Genomic DNA, 21,007 nt, shown 5'->3' with positions numbered 1-21,007 from the left:
CAAGCAGATCACCTCATTCATCCTAAATTACATCATCTTCCGATATGGTGTACCCATGTCCATCATGACAGATAATGGGCTTCCCTTCAAAAATAAGGATATCCAAGAACCCTATGAGAATTTTCATATCCAACACCATTTCTCCACCCCGTATTACCCACAAGGAAATGGTCAAGCAGAATCCTCGAACAAGAATATATTGAGGATCTTAAAGAAGCTAGTCAATGATGTCAGTTGTGATTGGCACATTTTTCTGAATCCCGCACTATGGGTATATAGAACTAGCATTCACACCTCTATAGGTGCAACCCCATACTCACTTGTTTATAGAGTAGAAACTATCTTTCCTATTGAGGTTGAATTATCATCCCTATTGGTCTCCTTGCACAATCTAATTAATGATGAAGAGTACCGAGTCTCCCATCTTCAGGACTTGGAACTGCTTGATGAGAAGTGACAAGTTGCCTACAATCACCTTAAGACATATGAAAAATGCATGGGAAGAAGCTATAACCATAGGGTTAGACCTCACACATTTGAGGTAGGAGATCTTGTTCACAGAGAGAATCCTCACAATACACCAAACAAAGAACATCAGGGAAAATTTGAATCCAATTGGCTAGTTCCATATGTCATCACTACCATCTTCAGGTCTGGGGATATTCAATTGCATACTTCAAAATGGGAACTATGCTAGTAGATCCAATAAATAACATGCATCTCAAAAAGTTCCATACATAAGTTGTGCAGAGCATCAGGCTTGTAAAGCCTCAGAAAAAGACCAAAAACATTCAGAAAGGGTCCTAGAAAAAAGAAAGAAAATAGTAAAGAAAAATCATTCATCCAAATGGTGAAAATGACTTTGGTGGTTCCTTCAATAAGTATGATGGTGAAAACATAGCAAATAGGCACCATTCATAAAGGTTGTGGCTCCATTGTCTTTCAGGCATGTTGCAATCACATACATGCATCCACTCATACATCATATCTACCATGACTTGTCATTGATCTGCAATCAAGTTTATTACCTCGTGTATCTCACATCATGCTTTCACATTGATACCTAACTAGGGGCAACTTTTTAAACCTAATGATGGGAGTGGATTCTCAATTTATTGGTGATTCGTTGAGTTACTCATTCGAAAAATGCGCTGAAATAAAGTAGAAACATTCAAAATCTCAAAAGACCAAAAACATTTGAAAAAAGTCCTAAAAAAAATAAAAATCATTGGGAAAATTGTACATAACAAGAAAATAAAAAATATAGTAAAAATCAATCAAAAACATTACAATAAAATTATTCCTTGTACATAAACATTGAGCCAGACGCAAAACAATATTTGTGCTACCTAAAAGATGACCAACTATCAAATCAACAAACAATCAAACATCTGAGCAAAACATACACGAGACCATCTTAACAAGGATACATATTTCCTTAAAACAAGACATGATGACATATCTCTTTGACAAGAAGATTTTGTTTGGCTGATGAGCACTTGGTGAGATTACTACTTCTTATATCAAGTTCCTATGCTACTCCTGGATATCCACAAGTGATTAGAGTTGTCAGGATAGTTCATGATATATTTTTATTTGTTTTTCTATCTATAGATTGTTCCAATGAAGTTTTGGGGAAAATACTAATGGTGTCTATGTGGGAAGTTCACTAAGCTACAAGATCCTATGCAAAAATACAAAGTGATGGATCACTATGGCTTACTAACTACAACGTATACCTTGACCATGTGTATATGAACCAGAATGGAGGGGAACCTTCCTTGTCTGTGATGTTTTGTTTATAGGTGAGACACTCAATCTTGGTTCTGATACCTCAGCCAAGATCAATACTACCATGCTCGATGAGGAAATAAAACATTATGAATAGACCATGGATCACCCATTTCATCTCATCTGTATATATTGCATTTTGTTTCATATTGCTCATACATCTATTCATTCATACATTGTAAATATTTTGTATACATGCATGTGCAAGGAATCACGTTGCTATGAGGAAGCTAAGTGTGAAGGACTATCCTTAAAAATCATGACGGAGTACTATGATACACATCACATCCTAGCATTTGCATTTTTTTAGGAACAATAACCATTTCATTAGGTGCATTAATTAATTTATATTTAGATCCATTTATAATGCATAACCATTATTATTTTAGGATCATTCGCATTGGTGCATTTCATTTCATAATTCATTTATCATATAGAATAATTGGCATTATAGATAGGTGCATAACATTTCACATTATCATTAGGTCCATTTGCATTAGGGAAATTCATTTGCATTTATCTTATTACAAGTTCTTCATTCATAATGTCATCTTTTATTGCATACACCATTGCATTTTAGGTTCATGTTGCATAGCATTAGTATGTGCATTCCACACATTTAGGATTGATAAGTTACATTCACAAATATCATCATTTAGTGTCATTACATACATAATTTATGACATTCATCATTAAATATCATCAGTTAGAGTCATTACATATATCAATCCTTGCATACATCATTAAATATAATACACTAACACATTACAGTTTATCATTTTTTTCAAAAATCGAACATTGTGTCTATTGCATACCATTCATTATATCAACAAATCAAAATATAGCATTAATCACATCATTCATCATATCAAATGAAGTCATACATCATCAAAAATTATAGACATATGCATCCACAACATGTATAGTCATCATCATAATAAGTCATAAGCATCATGTCACAAATCAAAATCATTTGCATTCATACATCAACATAAGCATCGCAATATAAATCAAAATCATTTGCATCCATACATTATCATAAATCGTCATATATAAAAAAACATACACCATACATCATCATAAATAAAATGCATCATCATCACACATATAGGATCCATCACATATCACACATATAAAAAAATTAACAAACAACATACATCCTGCATAAGCAATAAATCACCATATACACATCTCATATCATTGCTACCAAAAAGGAGATCTCATCATATATCTCTCATCAAAAGAATACATGTGTATCAAAGTACAATAATGTCAAAATAATTTAGCTCTAACTAGAAGGGAAACCACTAACTAGAGGTGGTGGATGAGGGGGAGGACCCATGATACCTCTATTTCTCTGTGCTCTCTGAGATCTCTTAGCTCTAACTACTCACATCTATTAATAGCTCATGGCACATTGATTGCTGAGCACTGCTTGCTCATATAATCCTCGCCAATAATCAATCTCTACACCAGCCCGATGCATCTCCCTCATGGCCTTAACAGTAGGATCCTGGTCTTGTACCTTCTCTAAGATGTGAATCCTATCTTGAGCCTATGCAAGTGACCTCGGCCCCTCGAGAAAATAACTATACATCCCTAGCAGCTATCTCTGCATCTCTATCATCTAGCTCTGCCTCTAGGGTGTGGATCTGAGCCTCACCAGTAGTAAGGCAGGCATGTAACTGAACCAAAAGTACATCCTAAGGTCCCCCTGTCTTGCTGGCCCTGCTTCCATAGGGCCTCTCCCTAGGCCATACCCGCTGCCTCTACCATTGTTGGTGTTGCTACCTATACCGGTGGTGCTTGTATTAATCAAACTAGGTGAGTAGCCCTATTTCTCCTGCCTCCCCCACCCCCACCTCCTTCACCCCTCCTCCTACCATATCATGGAGCTCGCTCATCCTCAAAGGGTGATATGGGATCTATTGAATCAAAAATGCGCAGAAAAGGGTGCGCTACAAAAAACTAAGCATACTCATCTATCACCTTGACATCAACAATGTTCACCTTGTATGTCCATGGCCTCAGCTAGAGGCTATGAAACTCTGCTAAGGCCTGCTCATATGGTAAAATTGGCCCCCATAGATATCTCTTGCGGACCACGTGAGCATACTCCCCTGACCCTCTAGGCATACCCTATACACGCCCAAACTGTCTCATAACCTAGCCAAGCAAGTGCCTCTCAATGATATATGATGTTTGCCCAATCAGAAAGCAAGTAGATTACACATAAGGCATAGCCTTGACATCATCATCCCAAGGCTCGCAGTCTCTGTACGGTTGTTATATCATTGAATCTAAATCATCCAAGGCTTGGTGCCAAAAAGTGACCTTACCTAGTTGGGGGTGGGTCATTATACCTCTATACATATATACATAGTGTTGGTGGATCGCCCTAAACCTCATGCATACCAGTCTACAAACGGGCAAGTGCTCTCATGCCTAGGTCTGAAGAAGTGTGATCCCAACACCCAAAGGAGTACTCTTGTGATATACTACACCATGCAGGTCAATGCACAAGTGGGCTAGGACACATGGGCCCCAAGCATATCAGGTCCCCTTGCTCACCATCCACTTTATGACTTGTCCCCAGTTGACAGATAGTCGATGTGATCATCGATCGAGGTATAGAATACCATTGACAATACCAACAAACACAATAGGGAGTGGCTTGTATAGCTATGCGATATCCTCCCATCGCACTAAACTATCATACACCTCTAGATAAGGCATCACGAAGACATGGCAATGCAACATCCCCATCTGTGTGTCATAAGTCACCAACTCACTTATGATAAGGATATGAAGAATCCTCCATACATCCTCTATCATGATCAACATCTCCCCCATCGGGAGATGGAAGGAGTAGGTCTCGTTGCACCACCTCTTGGCCAGTGCAGTCAAAAGTCCTTGATTTGTGTGAATCATGGTTAAGTGCATCATGTCATACAAGCTGGTAGCAACCACACAATCAATCTCCAGCTCAGTCAAATGGTCCCATAGACGTTGAGTGGCGGGATGCCTTTCTTAGGCCTGCAATATGCCTAGGTTCTCCTACAAACACAATCTAGTGACAATGTCAACCTTTTTGCTACTATAATCAAATAATACCTAGATTGCATCTAATACTTTTGATCAAGAATCTCAAGTATCAATAGGTACATCAACTCACACACACCTAGACTACAACAGGAATTTACATCAATTACCTAGTCTCAACAGGACAATGAGCCCAACAAACGCAACAAATAGCCTAAAAGCACAAATTGATCGACATCAACTGTCACAATCAACATCAAACTTGGGGAATCACAAATAAAAGTTCTATTTTAACTCAACAAAGGCACTAAAACATTTCACACCAAAAACACTAAAACAACACTACTATAGCACTAAAACTAAAAAACTAGAAGTGCTAAAATCACACTACAATAGTGCTACAACTACAAAATCAAAAGCTCTACAACTACAAAATCAAAAGCGCTACAACTACAAATTCAAAAGTGCTACACTAAAGATATAATAGCGCCAATTCTACAAAAGTGCTAAAACTAATGCTCGATTGCACCAAATCAACACAAAAGTACTACAAGATTGAATGAAGGTGCTAAAATAGGGTTTTAGCGCATTCATTCATGTTTTACCTTTGCATAGCTAAAAAAGCCTTAAAATGAGCTCAAAATGAAAAACTCAAAACTGGACTTACTGGGGGACCGTAGTCAGCTAGCCACTAGTACCTTTGGATCCGCTTGAATTGATGTTCTACAATCGAAATCACCATGTTTTTTGCTACAAGTTGCTCACAAAAGGTCTCTAGCAGAGCTAAAAATCACTATGGAGGAGTGTAAAAATGAGGCCCAATTAACCCTTCTAGCCCAAATATACCCTATCCAGTCCTAACCCTTCCCCACCTCGCCAGCTGCCATGGGACCCGGGAACTTCTGAAGCTTGTCATTTTTCTGTATTAACCCTGATTTCCTCCGATCTTTCATGATTTTCTCCGATCTTTCATGATTTTATCCAAATTTTTCTAATCTATTATTCCCCTAATTCTTTCTATTTTTTGAGAGATCGCCTTATTTTTTGAATTTTTTTGACCCATCTCTCGAGGGGGCATACCACCCACTAAACTAGCATCCCTAGGGCATTTTTCTCATGTCTATATGTTATTATTTGAAATGGCGCAATAAACTACACCGTCTCAAAGAGGGGCAAATGTAACACATAAATATGTCCACTAAATTAAAAAAATATTTAATATTTATTTAATTCACTAATATTCTCCTATTAATTAAATGTATATTTAATTAATTCACTCAACCCCTATTCTTCTAATTTAATTAAATAAATTTCATAAAAATATTGAAATTAAAATTACTAACTATAGTCAAACTATTAAATAAATCTATCAATTTATTTAATCACTCCCTTTCCTCTTATTTAAATAAATTAAATATTTATTTAAAATGCACAATCAAAATCCCTATTTAAATAAATGAATATTTATTTAAAATACTCACCCACTTGCATTTTGCTACAAATACAAGTTGCACATTTAATTGAAATAAATGAATTTTTTATTTTAATTAAAATCATATTTATCCTCACCCACTTGCATTCTCCTACAAATCCCACTTGCTCACTAAATTTCTTCTAAACCCTTCTATTTTAGCCTAAACCCACTTCTAATCATTTGCACAATCCCAATCCCACATTAACCCTCAACCCATCATCTCACCCATTTAGGACTCTTATAGAGTCTTAAATGCTTCCCTTCTTCAATACACTAACCCATATGGTTCTTTATCCTTTGATCAAGGCCCAACCATGGGTAAATCTTGCACAAGAGTTTACCTATTGGAGATTAGATTTACCACTGGATAAAGCCTTTATCCAATAACCTAACCACACAAGGTTACCCTCATGTCCCCTCAAGCATTTAAGGATTCTTCCCTCTCCTCTCAAACCCTCTCATGATGCCACTTGTCACCATTGCATTGGTGGGAGTTGCAAACATGGATTGAGGATCATGCCTCTCTCATGCAATCCTAGCCCTCCATAAGCCATATCAATCTTGACCCTTAAATTGCCTATTTTGCCTATAAAAGGAACCCTCATCCTCAGGCAAAGGAGGAAGCATCTTTAGCATTGCTATTATAGTTGCACAAGAATTTCTACTTAGCTTTCTCATAACAATTTTATTTTGTGCATTTGCATAGCAATAGAAGTTTATTTTCAACCGCATTCAATCCTCCATTTGACATCCATGACTACATGCTAAAATTGAGAGCTATACTCAAGCAAGCATTTTGGATCTTGGAGAGGAGAAGAACAAGGGAGAGACATCAAGAGCATCATGAGCGCTTCTTAGGGAGTCTTTTCTCTCTTATTTTCTTTGCTATTGCTTCTAATATATGCTTTTAATCTCTTTTGGTATGCATTTGGAAAGTTTAAAGTTCACTTAGTTTTGGTTGAGACTAACATATTGGCATTTGATCTTTGTTTTTTCTTGTTCCTCTTTCATGTGCATCAAAACTATTGAACCCATGAGTTTTTATTAGTCTCACTAATATTAGTCCAATACATTTCATAGATTTCAATATTTTTATGGACTCAAAATTCAAATAAATGAGGTAATATTGTTGAAATAATTCACATCTTTCATATTTCTACTAGTAATAAGCATCTCTATGTTCTCTATGTGGATATATTAGTTTTATGTTTAATCAATCACTATTTGTACTAATCATTAGGGTGTCATCTAAGTATTTTAATATAAAATTTATATTAAGAAATATCTTTTCAATTTGTTCTCTAGACAATCTTGAACATCCCCAATTATTTCAAACTTTTGGAGTTTGATAGGAGAGAATCCTTTAAAATTCTATTAGCCTTCTTAATTACTTTGTCTATAGTGCATATATGAGTGAATACCAATTTCACAAATTTTTATGCATATTTTAATTGTAAACAAAATTGTTACTCTTATTCAAACTTATTTTTGGAGTGATGTCTTTATGTCTTTTTCAAATATTGTCTTAAAGTGTTATCAATATGTAATACTCACTCTCCCTTTGAGTTAGGTTTTTTCTTTGTATAAATGTAATGGATTATTTGTATCATATAAAGGATTCTAAGTTCAGTCTTTTCACTTCTATTGTGCCTTTCACACATGCAACATTTTTCTATTTGGAGAAGTTACCTCAACCACTCTTTTGTTTTTCTTTTCTTTTGATTTTTTTTTGGTTGAGTTCCTTTGGTTTCTCTTATTTCTTCCCTTGATCATGGAGAATGTTCTTTAATGTCAAAATGATGGATACAATTTTATAATCTTAAGGTCCCAATTATTTGAAAGTTGTTTGGACCATTTAGCTTAGCAATTTTTTTAATTTATTTAAGTATTCACAAAAATATAGATGCATGAGGTGCATCCAACACATTAAGATTTGATGTCTTAATCTCCCAATTCTTTACTTTCCTACAATCCTCCCTTTGTTGGCTAAATTTTCAAAATCCTTAGGAAACATAATTTTTCAAGGTATTTACATTCTACCAAACATCCATTTCTTTTTATCAAATCTCTAGATGTTTGGTCCTTTCTAGCAATAGAATATTCTATTGCATCTTGTTGATTGTTAAAAAACTATGTTGAGTCAGTGTTATGAACATTTGAAGTGGATGTGTATGTGTGCTTTTATTGTCTAAATCTCTCATCCTTCTTTATTTTTCCATGTGGTCTTATTGGTCAGTAATTAACATGTTTTTGAGACCTTAAAGTGGATATGAATATATATTTGAACATCTCAATATATTGAATTCCTTTATCCTATCTTACAACACTTCCCTATAAAATCTAGAATTTTTTTTAGTGGCAAATTTTTTCCAATTGACGAATAATCAGGATTGGGGATTTTGAAATTGGCAAATATGACAAATCAGGGTCTATTTTACAACAATCTTTTAGGAGGACCCATTTTGCCAGCTATGTTGTAAGTTATCATTTAGGAGGACCCATTTTACCAGTTGTTTTGTAATTTAACAATAATTATAGGTGTATGATCTCCTTAGAAATCAAAATGTATCATTTTAATAGCTAGGGAGATTCACCCATTTTCACTCTACGATGCCAAAATACCACTTAAATTTGCCAAAATTTAAGATCAATTTTAAAATGCCCTAAAAGTTTTGCCAAATATGGATTGGTATAAATACAATCAAAAGTTGGTACTTTTTTGACACATTTTGTTTTGTTCTGATCTATGTATAGTCAATTCAAATCATAGACAATTTTCTACTATAGACATTGTTGTATATCGACTTTGACAAAACCAATGTATAAGTGACAAAATTTATTTTATAGTATTATAAGATTATTTGTCCTTAATGTTTGTGAATTTTAGTTTGTTATAAAAAAATATTTAGTAGGGTTTCATTCCTTACCTAAGGAATTAGGATCCAAGGGTCTATCAGATATCTTCTTAGATTCTAATTCTTGCAGTTTGTAATTCTTGAGAGATGTCGAGCAACTAGAGTCCTGGAAGTGTTGAAGGGAGGCCATTAAAATGCAAAAATAGAAGCATAATGTCATACTTTGGTAATGCTATTATTGGTGGTCCATCAAATGAAGGTACAACATCAGTAGTTGCAGATGTACCAAAAAATATTGAAGAAGGACAAACCTATGGGAAAGATCAAAATGAGTTAATTGAGTCAAATTCCAATGCCAGGGATAATGTTCCAATGATATTGGATTCCTAGAATAGTCAAAATAAGTCAATTAAGGTTGATGACAATGTCGCAGGAAATTTTAATGTGAATGACGCAGATGATGTTGCTAAGAAAGGTGCAAATGATGTTGTAATTGGAAGTGCACGAAAGGGGAAAAGAAAAGGAAAAGCTAAATTGGGCCACAAGTGGGAAATGACAAGGAATTTTTAGTTGGATTGGGTGTCAAGGTATCCATTCATTGAAGAAGTGCCAAATCCAAACAAAGATGAGCCTTCAATAGAATGCAAGTTTATGATCTATAGTTGGAAATTTAAAAGGGACAAGAAGCTGCAACTAAATTTGGACACCATAGAGAAGCATATTGGTAAAATGTATGAGAAACAAATCATAGATGGAAAAGAACAATCAGTGATTAGATAGAAAACAAAGGAAGAATGTAAACATGTTAAGTATGAAGAAGACTATAAAAAGCATATGCAAAGAGGGAAGAAGAATGCTAAATGTCGAGGTTCGATTGAGGCTCAATTCAAATATTTGATGACAAAAACATTCAGGCCCAAAACTATTCAGTTGAGTGTTGTTTTTCAAATTTTGAAAAATGGTCGTCCTATGTCAAACTACATTGACTTTGTTACTTTATTAAGATTTTTGAATGTTCCTAGATTTCCTCAAAGCATAGTATTGAGTGATGCATTGTTAGAATTTGTCAAACTTGTTGATATATGTCAAACCATGATATTGGGATCTATTTAGGATGAGAGAATTTCCAGTGCATTGGGGCACATAAAATCAAAGACAAGAAACAAACTAGGCAAGAATTTAGAAAATTGTTTGAGGTTGTATACAAGTAGGTATGATGTTGAGATTTTTCCTTATTAAAGGGCACTAACAATCTGAAATTTCATTTATAAGAGGAGAGGGTTGTGCAACACTTCAAAGACCTGTAGTGGTTCTGGTGGATAAATTGATAGTGGCAGAACCAATGACAGTGTTGAGTTGTATTTAAGCAGAGGTACATAGACCCAACAAGATGGATTACAGGATGAAGAAGAGACTACAAAACAATTTGAGGAGTCAGATTCCAATTGGAATTTTGAATTGGATGGCACTGATGATTGACAAAACAAAATTTTCTAGGTATTTATACTTTTCAATTCAATTCAAATTGAATCATATGGGCTATTGAAAAATCCAAACTCTAATTGTCTAATTGATGATATTTTATTCTTTTTACTGTATAATTTAATGTTGACATGCAATTGCAATTTTCAAAATTTTCATGATTCATTGTAGAATTTAAATTGTAAACATTGTCTTCAAATTTTATTTATTAAACACAATTTTTCAATTTTTGTTATGCTGATTTGCATTGTGTATACATTAATGAAGACTGGTAGAACCTCTATAAAAAAAATGACTCTCTACCTAGGTAAGACCCTACCCCATGTTAGTGTGTCTCAAAAGTCAAATCCTAAAGCATTTGGTTTATGTTTCTAAGTTGGCCCGAGTTTATTACATCAGGCAACACCTTACGGGTCCATGTATGTTGACCTGTTCGCAATGTAGGCCACCATGTCACATCGATAAGGTGGGTTTGTAGACTTAAGGTTATTGTGAATCTTAGGCTATCTATGTAATCACACTCAAATTTGGCTTGTCGATCAAATACAAAGATGCACGAGCCTAAAAGACCGATAACTTTGACCATGGTGACGTACTTGTAGGCTTAACACTAGCAAGCATGTTTTGTTAATCGTATAGCTATGTGTGAATCTCGTTTGTAGATTTGGATAAATGTGCATGGTTGATAACCTTCAAGATATAGTGATCGTTATTGGTGGATCCAATAGTTTTAATATTAAGCTTAACCAGAATTGAGACAAGTGTCACATTTTTTATCACATTGCACAAGGATTTAATATCACAACTTTATGAAAGCGGTCGCAAAATAGAAAAAGGATGAACAAGTGGGACATAAATCTACATGAATCCCCTAGCACTAAAGATGCGATAAAAAAGTGGGTACCAAAAAAATTCAAGAATTCCATGTGGACAAAACAAATAGGGAAAAAAAAGCATACTATATTAAAGAATTTAACCCTACTTGGGAGCATGATGAAAAAGTTTATTTGGGATCTACGATCAAAGGAAAGGCCAAAATTTTAATTGCATAGTTAAGGATTGGATCTCATTATTTGCGATGTGATTGGTAGATAGAAGGTGCCTAAAGAAGACTGGGAAGAGAGGATATGCATATTTTTGCACCAACAAGGTAGTGAAAATAGAATGGCATTTCATCAAGCACTATGCATCATATGAAGATATTCACAATTAGTTTGATAACCAATTAAAGATGGATAATTTGAATGAAATTTTTTAAGAGACAAGGATTCACAAAACAATGAGTTTCTTACTCGAAATTCACAACAGAAGAATTGACATGGAAAGGAACCTAAAAATGAATTAATATGCATCTTGGTCCCTTAGACCGCTGGATCTCGTGGACGTCATTAAAATTCCTTCCTTCATTTATTCATGTAATGTATATTTTTTTCTAAAAAATAGGTACACAAGTATTCACAACCACCATCAGATCATCAAATATCAACAACGAAGGTTCAATTTTGAGCCTAAGCTTTGACAAAACAAAATTTGTACAAAGCATGACCGAAATTGAGACAAGTGTCATCTTTCTATCGTGTCGCGAGTGCCATAGTGATGAATTATAATTGGTTGAGTTGTGAGCATTTGAGGCCTTTTCTCGTGTGGGACTAGCCTTTAGGTCCAATTCTAGGCCTAGGCTCTGGCAAAACAAAATTTGTATAAAGCATAACTGGAATTAAGACACGTGTCAAGATGGACCCCATCTCGGAGAAAATCTTTTAAATTTCATTAAAAACAAATGATCTTATTTCTATTGGATCGCATTGCTTAATTATATCGTACATTCTCAAGGGTGGTCCAACCATCAAAATGGGTCTATCGTGTATTCATATGGTGGGTCATAGTAACAATATACGATCATGCGAGATAACGTCTATGAAGATCAACAACCAAAGTTCAAAGCTATGAAGAACGACTTAGTTGCAAGTTGTTGTTTTGCATGCATGGCCCTTAATGGCCATCTTCATTGATATTACTAATCAAAGAGCTAAGAACTAAGAAGATTTAGTGTACACTGTAATTGAAGCAGCATAACCAACTACAAATTTACAGGTTACTGCAAGGGTTTGATTTTGCGTAGGGCCACCGGTTGTTCATTTCTATCTACAAAAGGGACTTCTTAGTTTTCTAGGGCTTACTTGTTAAAAATGTGGTTTGAATGCTAAAGAATTGCTAAATTGTATAAAGAAATTTTTAATTTCACTGAGAAGCCTTGTTTCTGCATTTTTTAAAAACCAATTTTTATTAAGATGGGTGTAAATTCAAGAAGAGATAATAAAAGAGGGCCCTGGATGAAGATATTATTGCTCAATTTCCTAGATCATCGAAATGAGGAAGGTATGTCCAGGGTACAAGAATTGTTTTTGATAGACTTGTGGACAGGGAAAAATCTTATGGGGATCCTTATGTCCCAATTAGTGGATGGAATTTGTTCATGTATTCTTACAAAAAGAGTAGAGCCCCAATGCCAATGAACAATGCATGGAGATTGGATTTGGGAAAGCTTGTCATCCCAAATGTTTTTGTCAATGTAGACCTAATAAGAGCAGTGGAAAAAAGCTATAATTAAGACATCGGGTCTATCTACATGCACAAAGTTGTTTTGTTGGTCGGGTTTGACATGGGGTCTATTTGGAAAACATTTATGTTAAACCCTAATACCCATATGCCTATTGACTTTCCATCTCTAGGAAGGAATTACGAGAAGGACAAAGGTAGCTTCAAGGTAAAGTGACTTCCATTACATAGAAGGGAGAAGAAGGAAGGGAAGCCTATTTCATTTTGGATGATAGATGTTGAGCCCTTTGATTATCAAATTTTTGAGAATTATTTTATATACACCTACTTTGTAGTTTGTCAAGTGTTGGGAATCGATGTACAAACCATTATGCCTGTGCATCTAATGATGTTGGTTGCTGATATTCAAAACACATATACCAACAACATTTTTTACTTTTCCTCATTTATTTCTGATGCTCTGCAAAAAGGATTAGAAAATCTGTTTGATGGCAACACACACAAGAGCACAAAAAACAAACGTTAGTGTTAGCAACAAAAGATTGTCCTAAACAGGCATATCAAGAGAGATATTAAGCATGAAATAGAAAGCATATAAACATAGAATAAAATAGCTAATCAAGATGCTCATAGTTGTTCCTCCCTTGTTCCTCTCCTCTCCAAGTCCCAAATGAGTGTAGCTCTCAGCTTTTAGCACTAGCCATGGATGCCATATGGAGATTCAAGATAGTTGAATATGATAAGCAAATGCTATGCAAGTGTAGATAGTGATGCTATGAGAAAGCTCTATGCTAATACCAGTATAACAACAATACTCTAATGCTTCTCTTTTTTTGCTTGAGGAGAAGGGTTCTATTTATAGAAGAAATGGGGAAATGAAGGGTTAAGATTGAATGGTTTAATCGAGGGCCAAGTTTGAAAGTTGGGGATCCATGTGCACAATTGGTACCAATAAAATGGTGACAAGTGTCAACATAGGATTGGGTTGAGAGAAGAGGTTGGAGGCATTAAAGGCCTGAGAAGACCTCATGGTTATCTAGAGGCTAAGGGTCAAGTCCAAATTAAGATTACCCACTGGATTAAGAGTTAATCCAAGGATAAACCTTTGTGCAAATGTTTAAGAGATAATCATGGTCAAAGCATTAATGGCCTGATGAGACCTTTGGGTTGGGTAGAGGTTGAGTCAAAACAAATGTTTTAACCATGTGGGAGGGTTTGAGGTAACCATTAATGGTTATTGGAGACTTTAGGGATTAAGTGGCTGAAGGTTGAAAGACTTCAATGGTTATCAAAGACTTTGAGCCATTTAGTGGTTGAAGGTTGAAAGCCTTTAATGGTTATCAAAGACTTTGAGGGTTTGAGAAGTGACTTCCCTTTTGCTTAGGAATGTGACAAAGTTTAGAGAAGGGGTTAGGTTATTTAGAAGTGATTAGAAAATTCTAGAAGGGCTTTAGGCATGCAAGTGGATTTTGTAGGAAAATGCAAGTGGGAGAAATTTTGGTATTTTCAATTAAAATAAAATCATTTATTTCAATTAAATGGTGTAATTTGCATTTGGATAAATATTCAAATAAATATTAATTTATTTAAATGAGAAAAATGAAGATAAAGAATTAAAATGCTTGAAGACTTTGAGGGAAACCATTAAAGGCTTGAAGACTTTAAGGAAAACCATTAAAGTCTTAAGAAGACTATAGAAGGAAGCCATCAAGTTTGAATACTTTAAGGGAAACCATTAAAGGTTTCAAGTGGGTGAGGATAAATAGGATTTTAAATAAATAATTTATTTAAAATAGTTGTGCAACTTGCTTTTGTAGGAAAATACAAGTGGGTGGAGGATAAAGGTGATTTTAAATAAATTATTTATTTAAAATAATTGTGCAACTTGCTTTTGTAGGAAAATATAAGTGGGTAGAGGATAAAGGTGATTTAAATAAATGTTAATTTATTTAAATGTGAGAGGTGGGATTTTGGGGGATTTAAATAAATATTAATTTATTTAAATGTGAGAGAAGATTTAATTAAACAAATATGATTTATTTATTTAATTAATGGTCTGAATTTGGTTAAGTGAATTAAATCAAATAAATTGAATAATTTATTTAATTAATAGGAGAAGAGGGTTAAGATGAATTAATTAAATATATTAATTTAATTAATTATTAATTGATGGTTAAATAATCAAATAAATACTAAATATTCATTTAATTAAGTGGACAGATTTATGTGACTACATTTGCCCCTCTTTGAGACGGTGCAGTTTATCGCGTCGTTTCAAAGAAAGAAAAATAGGTGTGAAGAAATGCCCCATAAAATGTAAATTTAATGGGTGGTATGCCCCCTCGAGAGATGGGCCGAATTTTCTTTTGAAAAATCGGGCGATCTCTCGAAAAAGAATGAAAAGTGGAGGGGAGGTAGAATAGAAGAAAATAGAACTAATGATGAAAGAATGGGAGAAAATGGAGTGAATATGAAGAAACAACAAGCCAGTGGGTACCCTGAGGTCATGCAAGAGATACATAGTAGATGTAGTGTGGGGTTTGGATTGATGCTATACAATTGATCAAAATTGGTTGGACAATCTGGTGCAATCAATTTAATTGCTCCGATCAAGTCAAAGCATGACAGTTGATGTCAGTTGTTTGCTTGGACATGATAAAGTCTGAGTAAGTGAATCAAAGTGACCTAATGTGACTTAGACAATTGATGTAATTGCCCGATGAAGTCAAGGTATATGAAGCAAAATACTCATTGAGACGTAGACAATTGATGTAATTGTCTGTTGGATTGTGTTTGATTGGTTGATCAATTGATAGTGTGTGCGTGTGATGGATGGTTGTGGGGAATCATGGCAACCCCATTGAGACTAGGTCATTATGATAAATGTCTGTTGTAGTCTAAGTTTGCCATAATCGATTACCTGTTGAGACCCAAAGATACTTGATCAGAGTATCTGTTGATAGACTAGGTGTGTGGGAGTCGATGTACCTATGTAGATAGAGTAACTTTCTTGACTTATTGGATGACTTAGGATAGGAAACACAATCCCTCCTATTTAGAGATGGATGGTGATGAACGTGGCTTGATTAGGTTGATTGGGACACGATGTAGGGTATGTGATGCTGATTGTTGAGATGGGGAGGGTGGGGAGGGGTTCAATGTTAAATAGAAGAAATGGAGGACCTATTACATTCCTATGGAAGAAGAGGAAAATAGAGTATCCATTGTCATTACTATGTATGAATGTATGGATGGATGGAATGCAATGGAATGCAATATATACAAATGAGATGGAATGATGATCCATGGTGCTTTATTTTTCATCATTGAGCTTTAAAATGTTGTAAGAAAATACAAGCAACTTGACATAAAGATTCAAGATGACCAGAGTATTTCTTACATGGATTTTGATATAGCAAGTTAATACAAGCAACTTGATATAATGGATCAAGTTGACCTGAGTATTGCTTGCAGAACAGACAAGGATTATCTCCTTTCATGCATGACTTGGATCATCCTCCTTGATCTTAGGCTGATCATATCCTGAGACAAGTGCATACCATAATAAGAGATAAAACCTTTATCCAGTTTGGATGAGGTAGGAGGAACCAAAGAAAGAGCATTGTACCTACAAATAAACAGTATATACATAAAGAATAAAGAATATGGATCCTCGGTAATGGTTCATGCTCATATGGTCGAGGTATACGCTGTAGTCAACAAGCCGTAGTGATCTATGACTGTATTTTTGCCTATGATCACATAGCTTAGTGAACTTCCCATGTAGACACCATTAGTACATGCCCCAGAACTTCATCAGAAATAATGCGCAAACGATACAAAACAATGCTGCAAGATCCTGATACAGATAAACAAACGATTGTACTCACAAATCAACCAAGTATTTGATAGCTTAACATAATTTTCTTGTCAAAGAAAATGTCACTTTTGTCTTTGTTTTGGTAAGGAAGGATGCATCCTTGTTGAAGACAATTTGATTGTTGATGTTGATTGTGTGGTTGATTGGTAAATGGTCATTGTGTGAGTATTTTGTCAATGTTTATTTTGGTATCTACATGGATGGGTATGTACAAGGTGTTGCCATGTTGTTGTGTGATTTTTCAATGGTTTTGTCGATGTTTTTGGATTTTGAATTGTTTTGAATGTTTTTGGTATTTTTGCGAGATATTTTTGAATGTTTTTGGATTTTTGATGATTGTTTGAATGAAGAACTTAATGAATCATAAGACAATGTAGAATCCACTTCCATCAATAGGTTAAAGGCATTGCCCCCAATTTTAGACATGACTATGAAAAAGCGGGATGCAAGATGTATGGAGTACTATCATAATTGCAGAGGAATAAAAAGCTATGGTTGATGGATGGATGGATGTATGTATGAAGTAGATGTGATCGCAACAAGTCTAAAAGACAATGGAGCCATAGCCTTTACGAGTGGTGCCTGTTTTCCAAAAGGATTAGAAAATATGTTTGATGGCAACACACACAAGAGCACAAAAAACAAACGTTAGTGTTAGCAACAAAAGATTATCCTAAACAGGCATATCAAGAGAGATATTAAGCATGAAATAGAAAACATATAAACATAGAATAAAATAGCTAATCAAGATGCTCATAGTTGTTCCTCCCTTGTTCCTCTCCTCTCCAAGTCCCAAATGAGTGTAGCTCTCAGCTTTTAGCACTAGCCATGGATGCCATATGGAGATTCAAGATAGTTGAATATGATAAGCAAATGCTATGCAAGTGTAGATAGTGATGCTATGAGAAAGCTCTATGCTAATACCAGTATAACAACAATACTCTAATGCTTCTCTTTTTTTGCTTGAGGAGAAGGGTTCTATTTATAGAAGAAATGGGGAAATGAAGGGTTAAGATTGAATGGTTTAATCGAGGGCCAAGTTTGAAAGTTGGGGATCCATGTGCACAATTGGCACCAATAAAATGGTGACAAGTGTCAACATAGGATTGGGTTGAGAGAAGAGGTTGGAGGCATTAAAGGCCTGAGAAGACCTCATGGTTATCTAGAGGCTAAGGGTCAAGTCCAAATTAAGATTACCCACTGGATTAAGAGTTAATCCAAGGATAAACCTTTGTGCAAATGTTTAAGAGATAATCATGGTCAAAGCATTAATGGCCTGATGAGACCTTTGGGTTGGGTAGAGGTTGAGTCAAAACAAATGTTTTAACCATGTGGGAGGGTTTGAGGTAACCATTAATGGTTATTGGAGACTTTGGGGATTAAGTGGTTGAAGGTTGAAAGCCTTCAATGGTTATCAAATACTTTGAGCCATTTAGTGGTTGAAGGTTGAAAGCCTTTAATGGTTATCAAAGACTTTGAACCATTTAGTGGTTGAAGGTTGAAAGCCTTTAATGGTTATCAAAGACTTTGAGGGTTTGAGAAGTGACTTCCCTTTTGCTTAGGAATGTGACAAAGTTTAGAGAAGGGGTTAGGTTATTTAGAAGTGATTAGAAAATTCTAGAAGGGGTTTAGGCATGCAAGTGGATTTTGTAGGAAAATGCAAGTGGGAGAAATTTTGGTATTTTCAATTAAAATAAAATCATTTATTTCAATTAAATGGTGTAATTTGCATTTGGATAAATATTCAAATAAATATTAATTTATTTAAATAAGAAAAATGAAGATAAAGCATTAAAATGCTTGAAGACTTTGAGGGAAACCATTAAAGGCTTGAAGACTTTAAGGAAAACCATTAAAGTCTTAAGAAGACTATAGAAGGAAGCCATCAAGTTTGAAGACTTTAAAGCCATCAAGTTTGAATACTTTAAGGGAAACCATTAAAGGTTTCAAGTGGGTGAGGATAAATAGGATTTTAAATAAATAATTTATTTAAAATAGTTGTGCAACTTGCTTTTGTAGGAAAATACAAGTGGGTGGAGGATAAAGGTGATTTTAAATAAATTATTTATTTAAAATAATTGTGCAACTTGCTTTTGTAGGAAAATACAAGTGGGTAGAGGATAAAGGTGATTTAAATAAATGTTAATTTATTTAAATGTGAGAGGTGGGATTTAAATACATATTAATTTATTTAAATGTGAGAGAAGATTTAATTAAACAAATATGATTTATTTATTTAATTAATGGTCTGAATTTGGTTAAGTGAATTAAATCAAATAAATTGAATAATTTATTTAATTAATAGGAGAAGAGGGTTAAGATGAATTAATTAAATATATTAATTTAATTAATTATTAATTGTTGGTTAAATAATCAAATAAATACTAAATATTCATTTAATTAAGTGGACAGATTTATGTGACTACAATTTCTAATGGAATTCACAAATCCCTTCTGGATATCAAGTAGGGTAGCCCTATTATTCATTTTAGGTGGTATTCTTTACTCTGCCACATTCTTTTGTATGGTAGAAGTAAGGCTTGACAATGGGAGCCAATGCTTAAGTTGAGAAAGGTAGATAAGTAGAGTAAGATTTTTTTGATTCAAGAATGGATGTACTTATGAGACATGCATTATGAGAATTCCAATTGTGTCATATTTGAGGAATTCTTTGTCAATAATGTAATGCAAAATTTGGGTTGGCCAGTCAATTGGAGATTATATGATAGGGTGAGGAGATTTTTGAGGCCCCTTGAGAAATCGCTTGAGTTGGGAGTGAATCATAATTGGGGAGACTAGTTTTTCTACCCTAGGTATGCTATAATCAAAGTTTATGGTGCACCAATTAAACCCCATGTTTTGCCTAGAGATGTACAAGATATAATTGCTTTCTTAGAAACCCTTTGGTAGTTGAATGAGTCTAACAAGATTTATTTAAGAAATAATAAAAAGGACTGCTTCATCCCACCAAATCTATATATCTGTGGTTTTGAAATCACGAGCAAAGAAGGATTGGAATTGGTATATTTCAAGTTATTTCCATATCAGATGACTTTTGAAAAATTCAGAAACTATGATTCAAAACACTTTATTCACCACATCAAGGTTGGGGTTAAATTGAAAGGCTTCGATAATGAACCTGATCAGATTGAGGAATTAATTAGAAATGCTACTTCTAATGTAGAGGTTCAAAGGAGAAGAGAGACATGGGTTAAGGTACAAATGACAAATGAAAAAATGATAAAGATTGACCCAAAATACAAAGGGGCACACACTGATTTGGAGGACATGCGTCATGATAGAATGATCATAAAATTTGAAATAGAAGGAGAGGAAGTAGATGGGATCAAAGCATTGGAATTCTCTACATTAATGTCTGATGAAAAGTTTATGCAGTCACTAGAATTTAGGGACTTTATCCTAAAGAACAAAAAGGAGCAATTTTTATCATGGTCAAAGAAAGGTTGGCATCAGAGACTCATGAAGTTACTAATCGATTTATAGTCGAAGTCTTAGAGGAAGTAAATTTTTATATATCTAAGATGACCCCTAAGGAGGCAAGATGTATTGTAACGAATAATGGATGTTTGTTACTATAATTGTATTGGATTCCATAAGAAGGGAATCTTCAAACTTCCTAGCTTTACCAATTGAAGAGCAGGCTCAAGAGTTGTATTTTCGATCAAGTTATAGCTCCTAATATGAGGCACTAGCAGTGTGGTCAATATTTCCTAATAACCATAAGCACTAGATTACAAAGAAGGTAGGAGATCTTGCTGGCAACTTGGTTGCTACAAGGTTGAGTGACATATTTGCAATGCAAGTAGTGTACAATGAAGAAGTTTTTGACAAGTTACAAGTTGATTATAGTAAGTTGAAAATCATCAATAAAAAATTGCTTGCAGAGTATTATAAGGTGGTGTC

The sequence above is a fragment of the Cryptomeria japonica genome, chromosome 5 (assembly GCF_030272615.1).
Source record: "Cryptomeria japonica chromosome 5, Sugi_1.0, whole genome shotgun sequence".
Classification (NCBI taxonomy): domain Eukaryota; kingdom Viridiplantae; phylum Streptophyta; class Pinopsida; order Cupressales; family Cupressaceae; genus Cryptomeria; species Cryptomeria japonica.
This window is presented reverse-complemented; position numbering follows the sequence as displayed.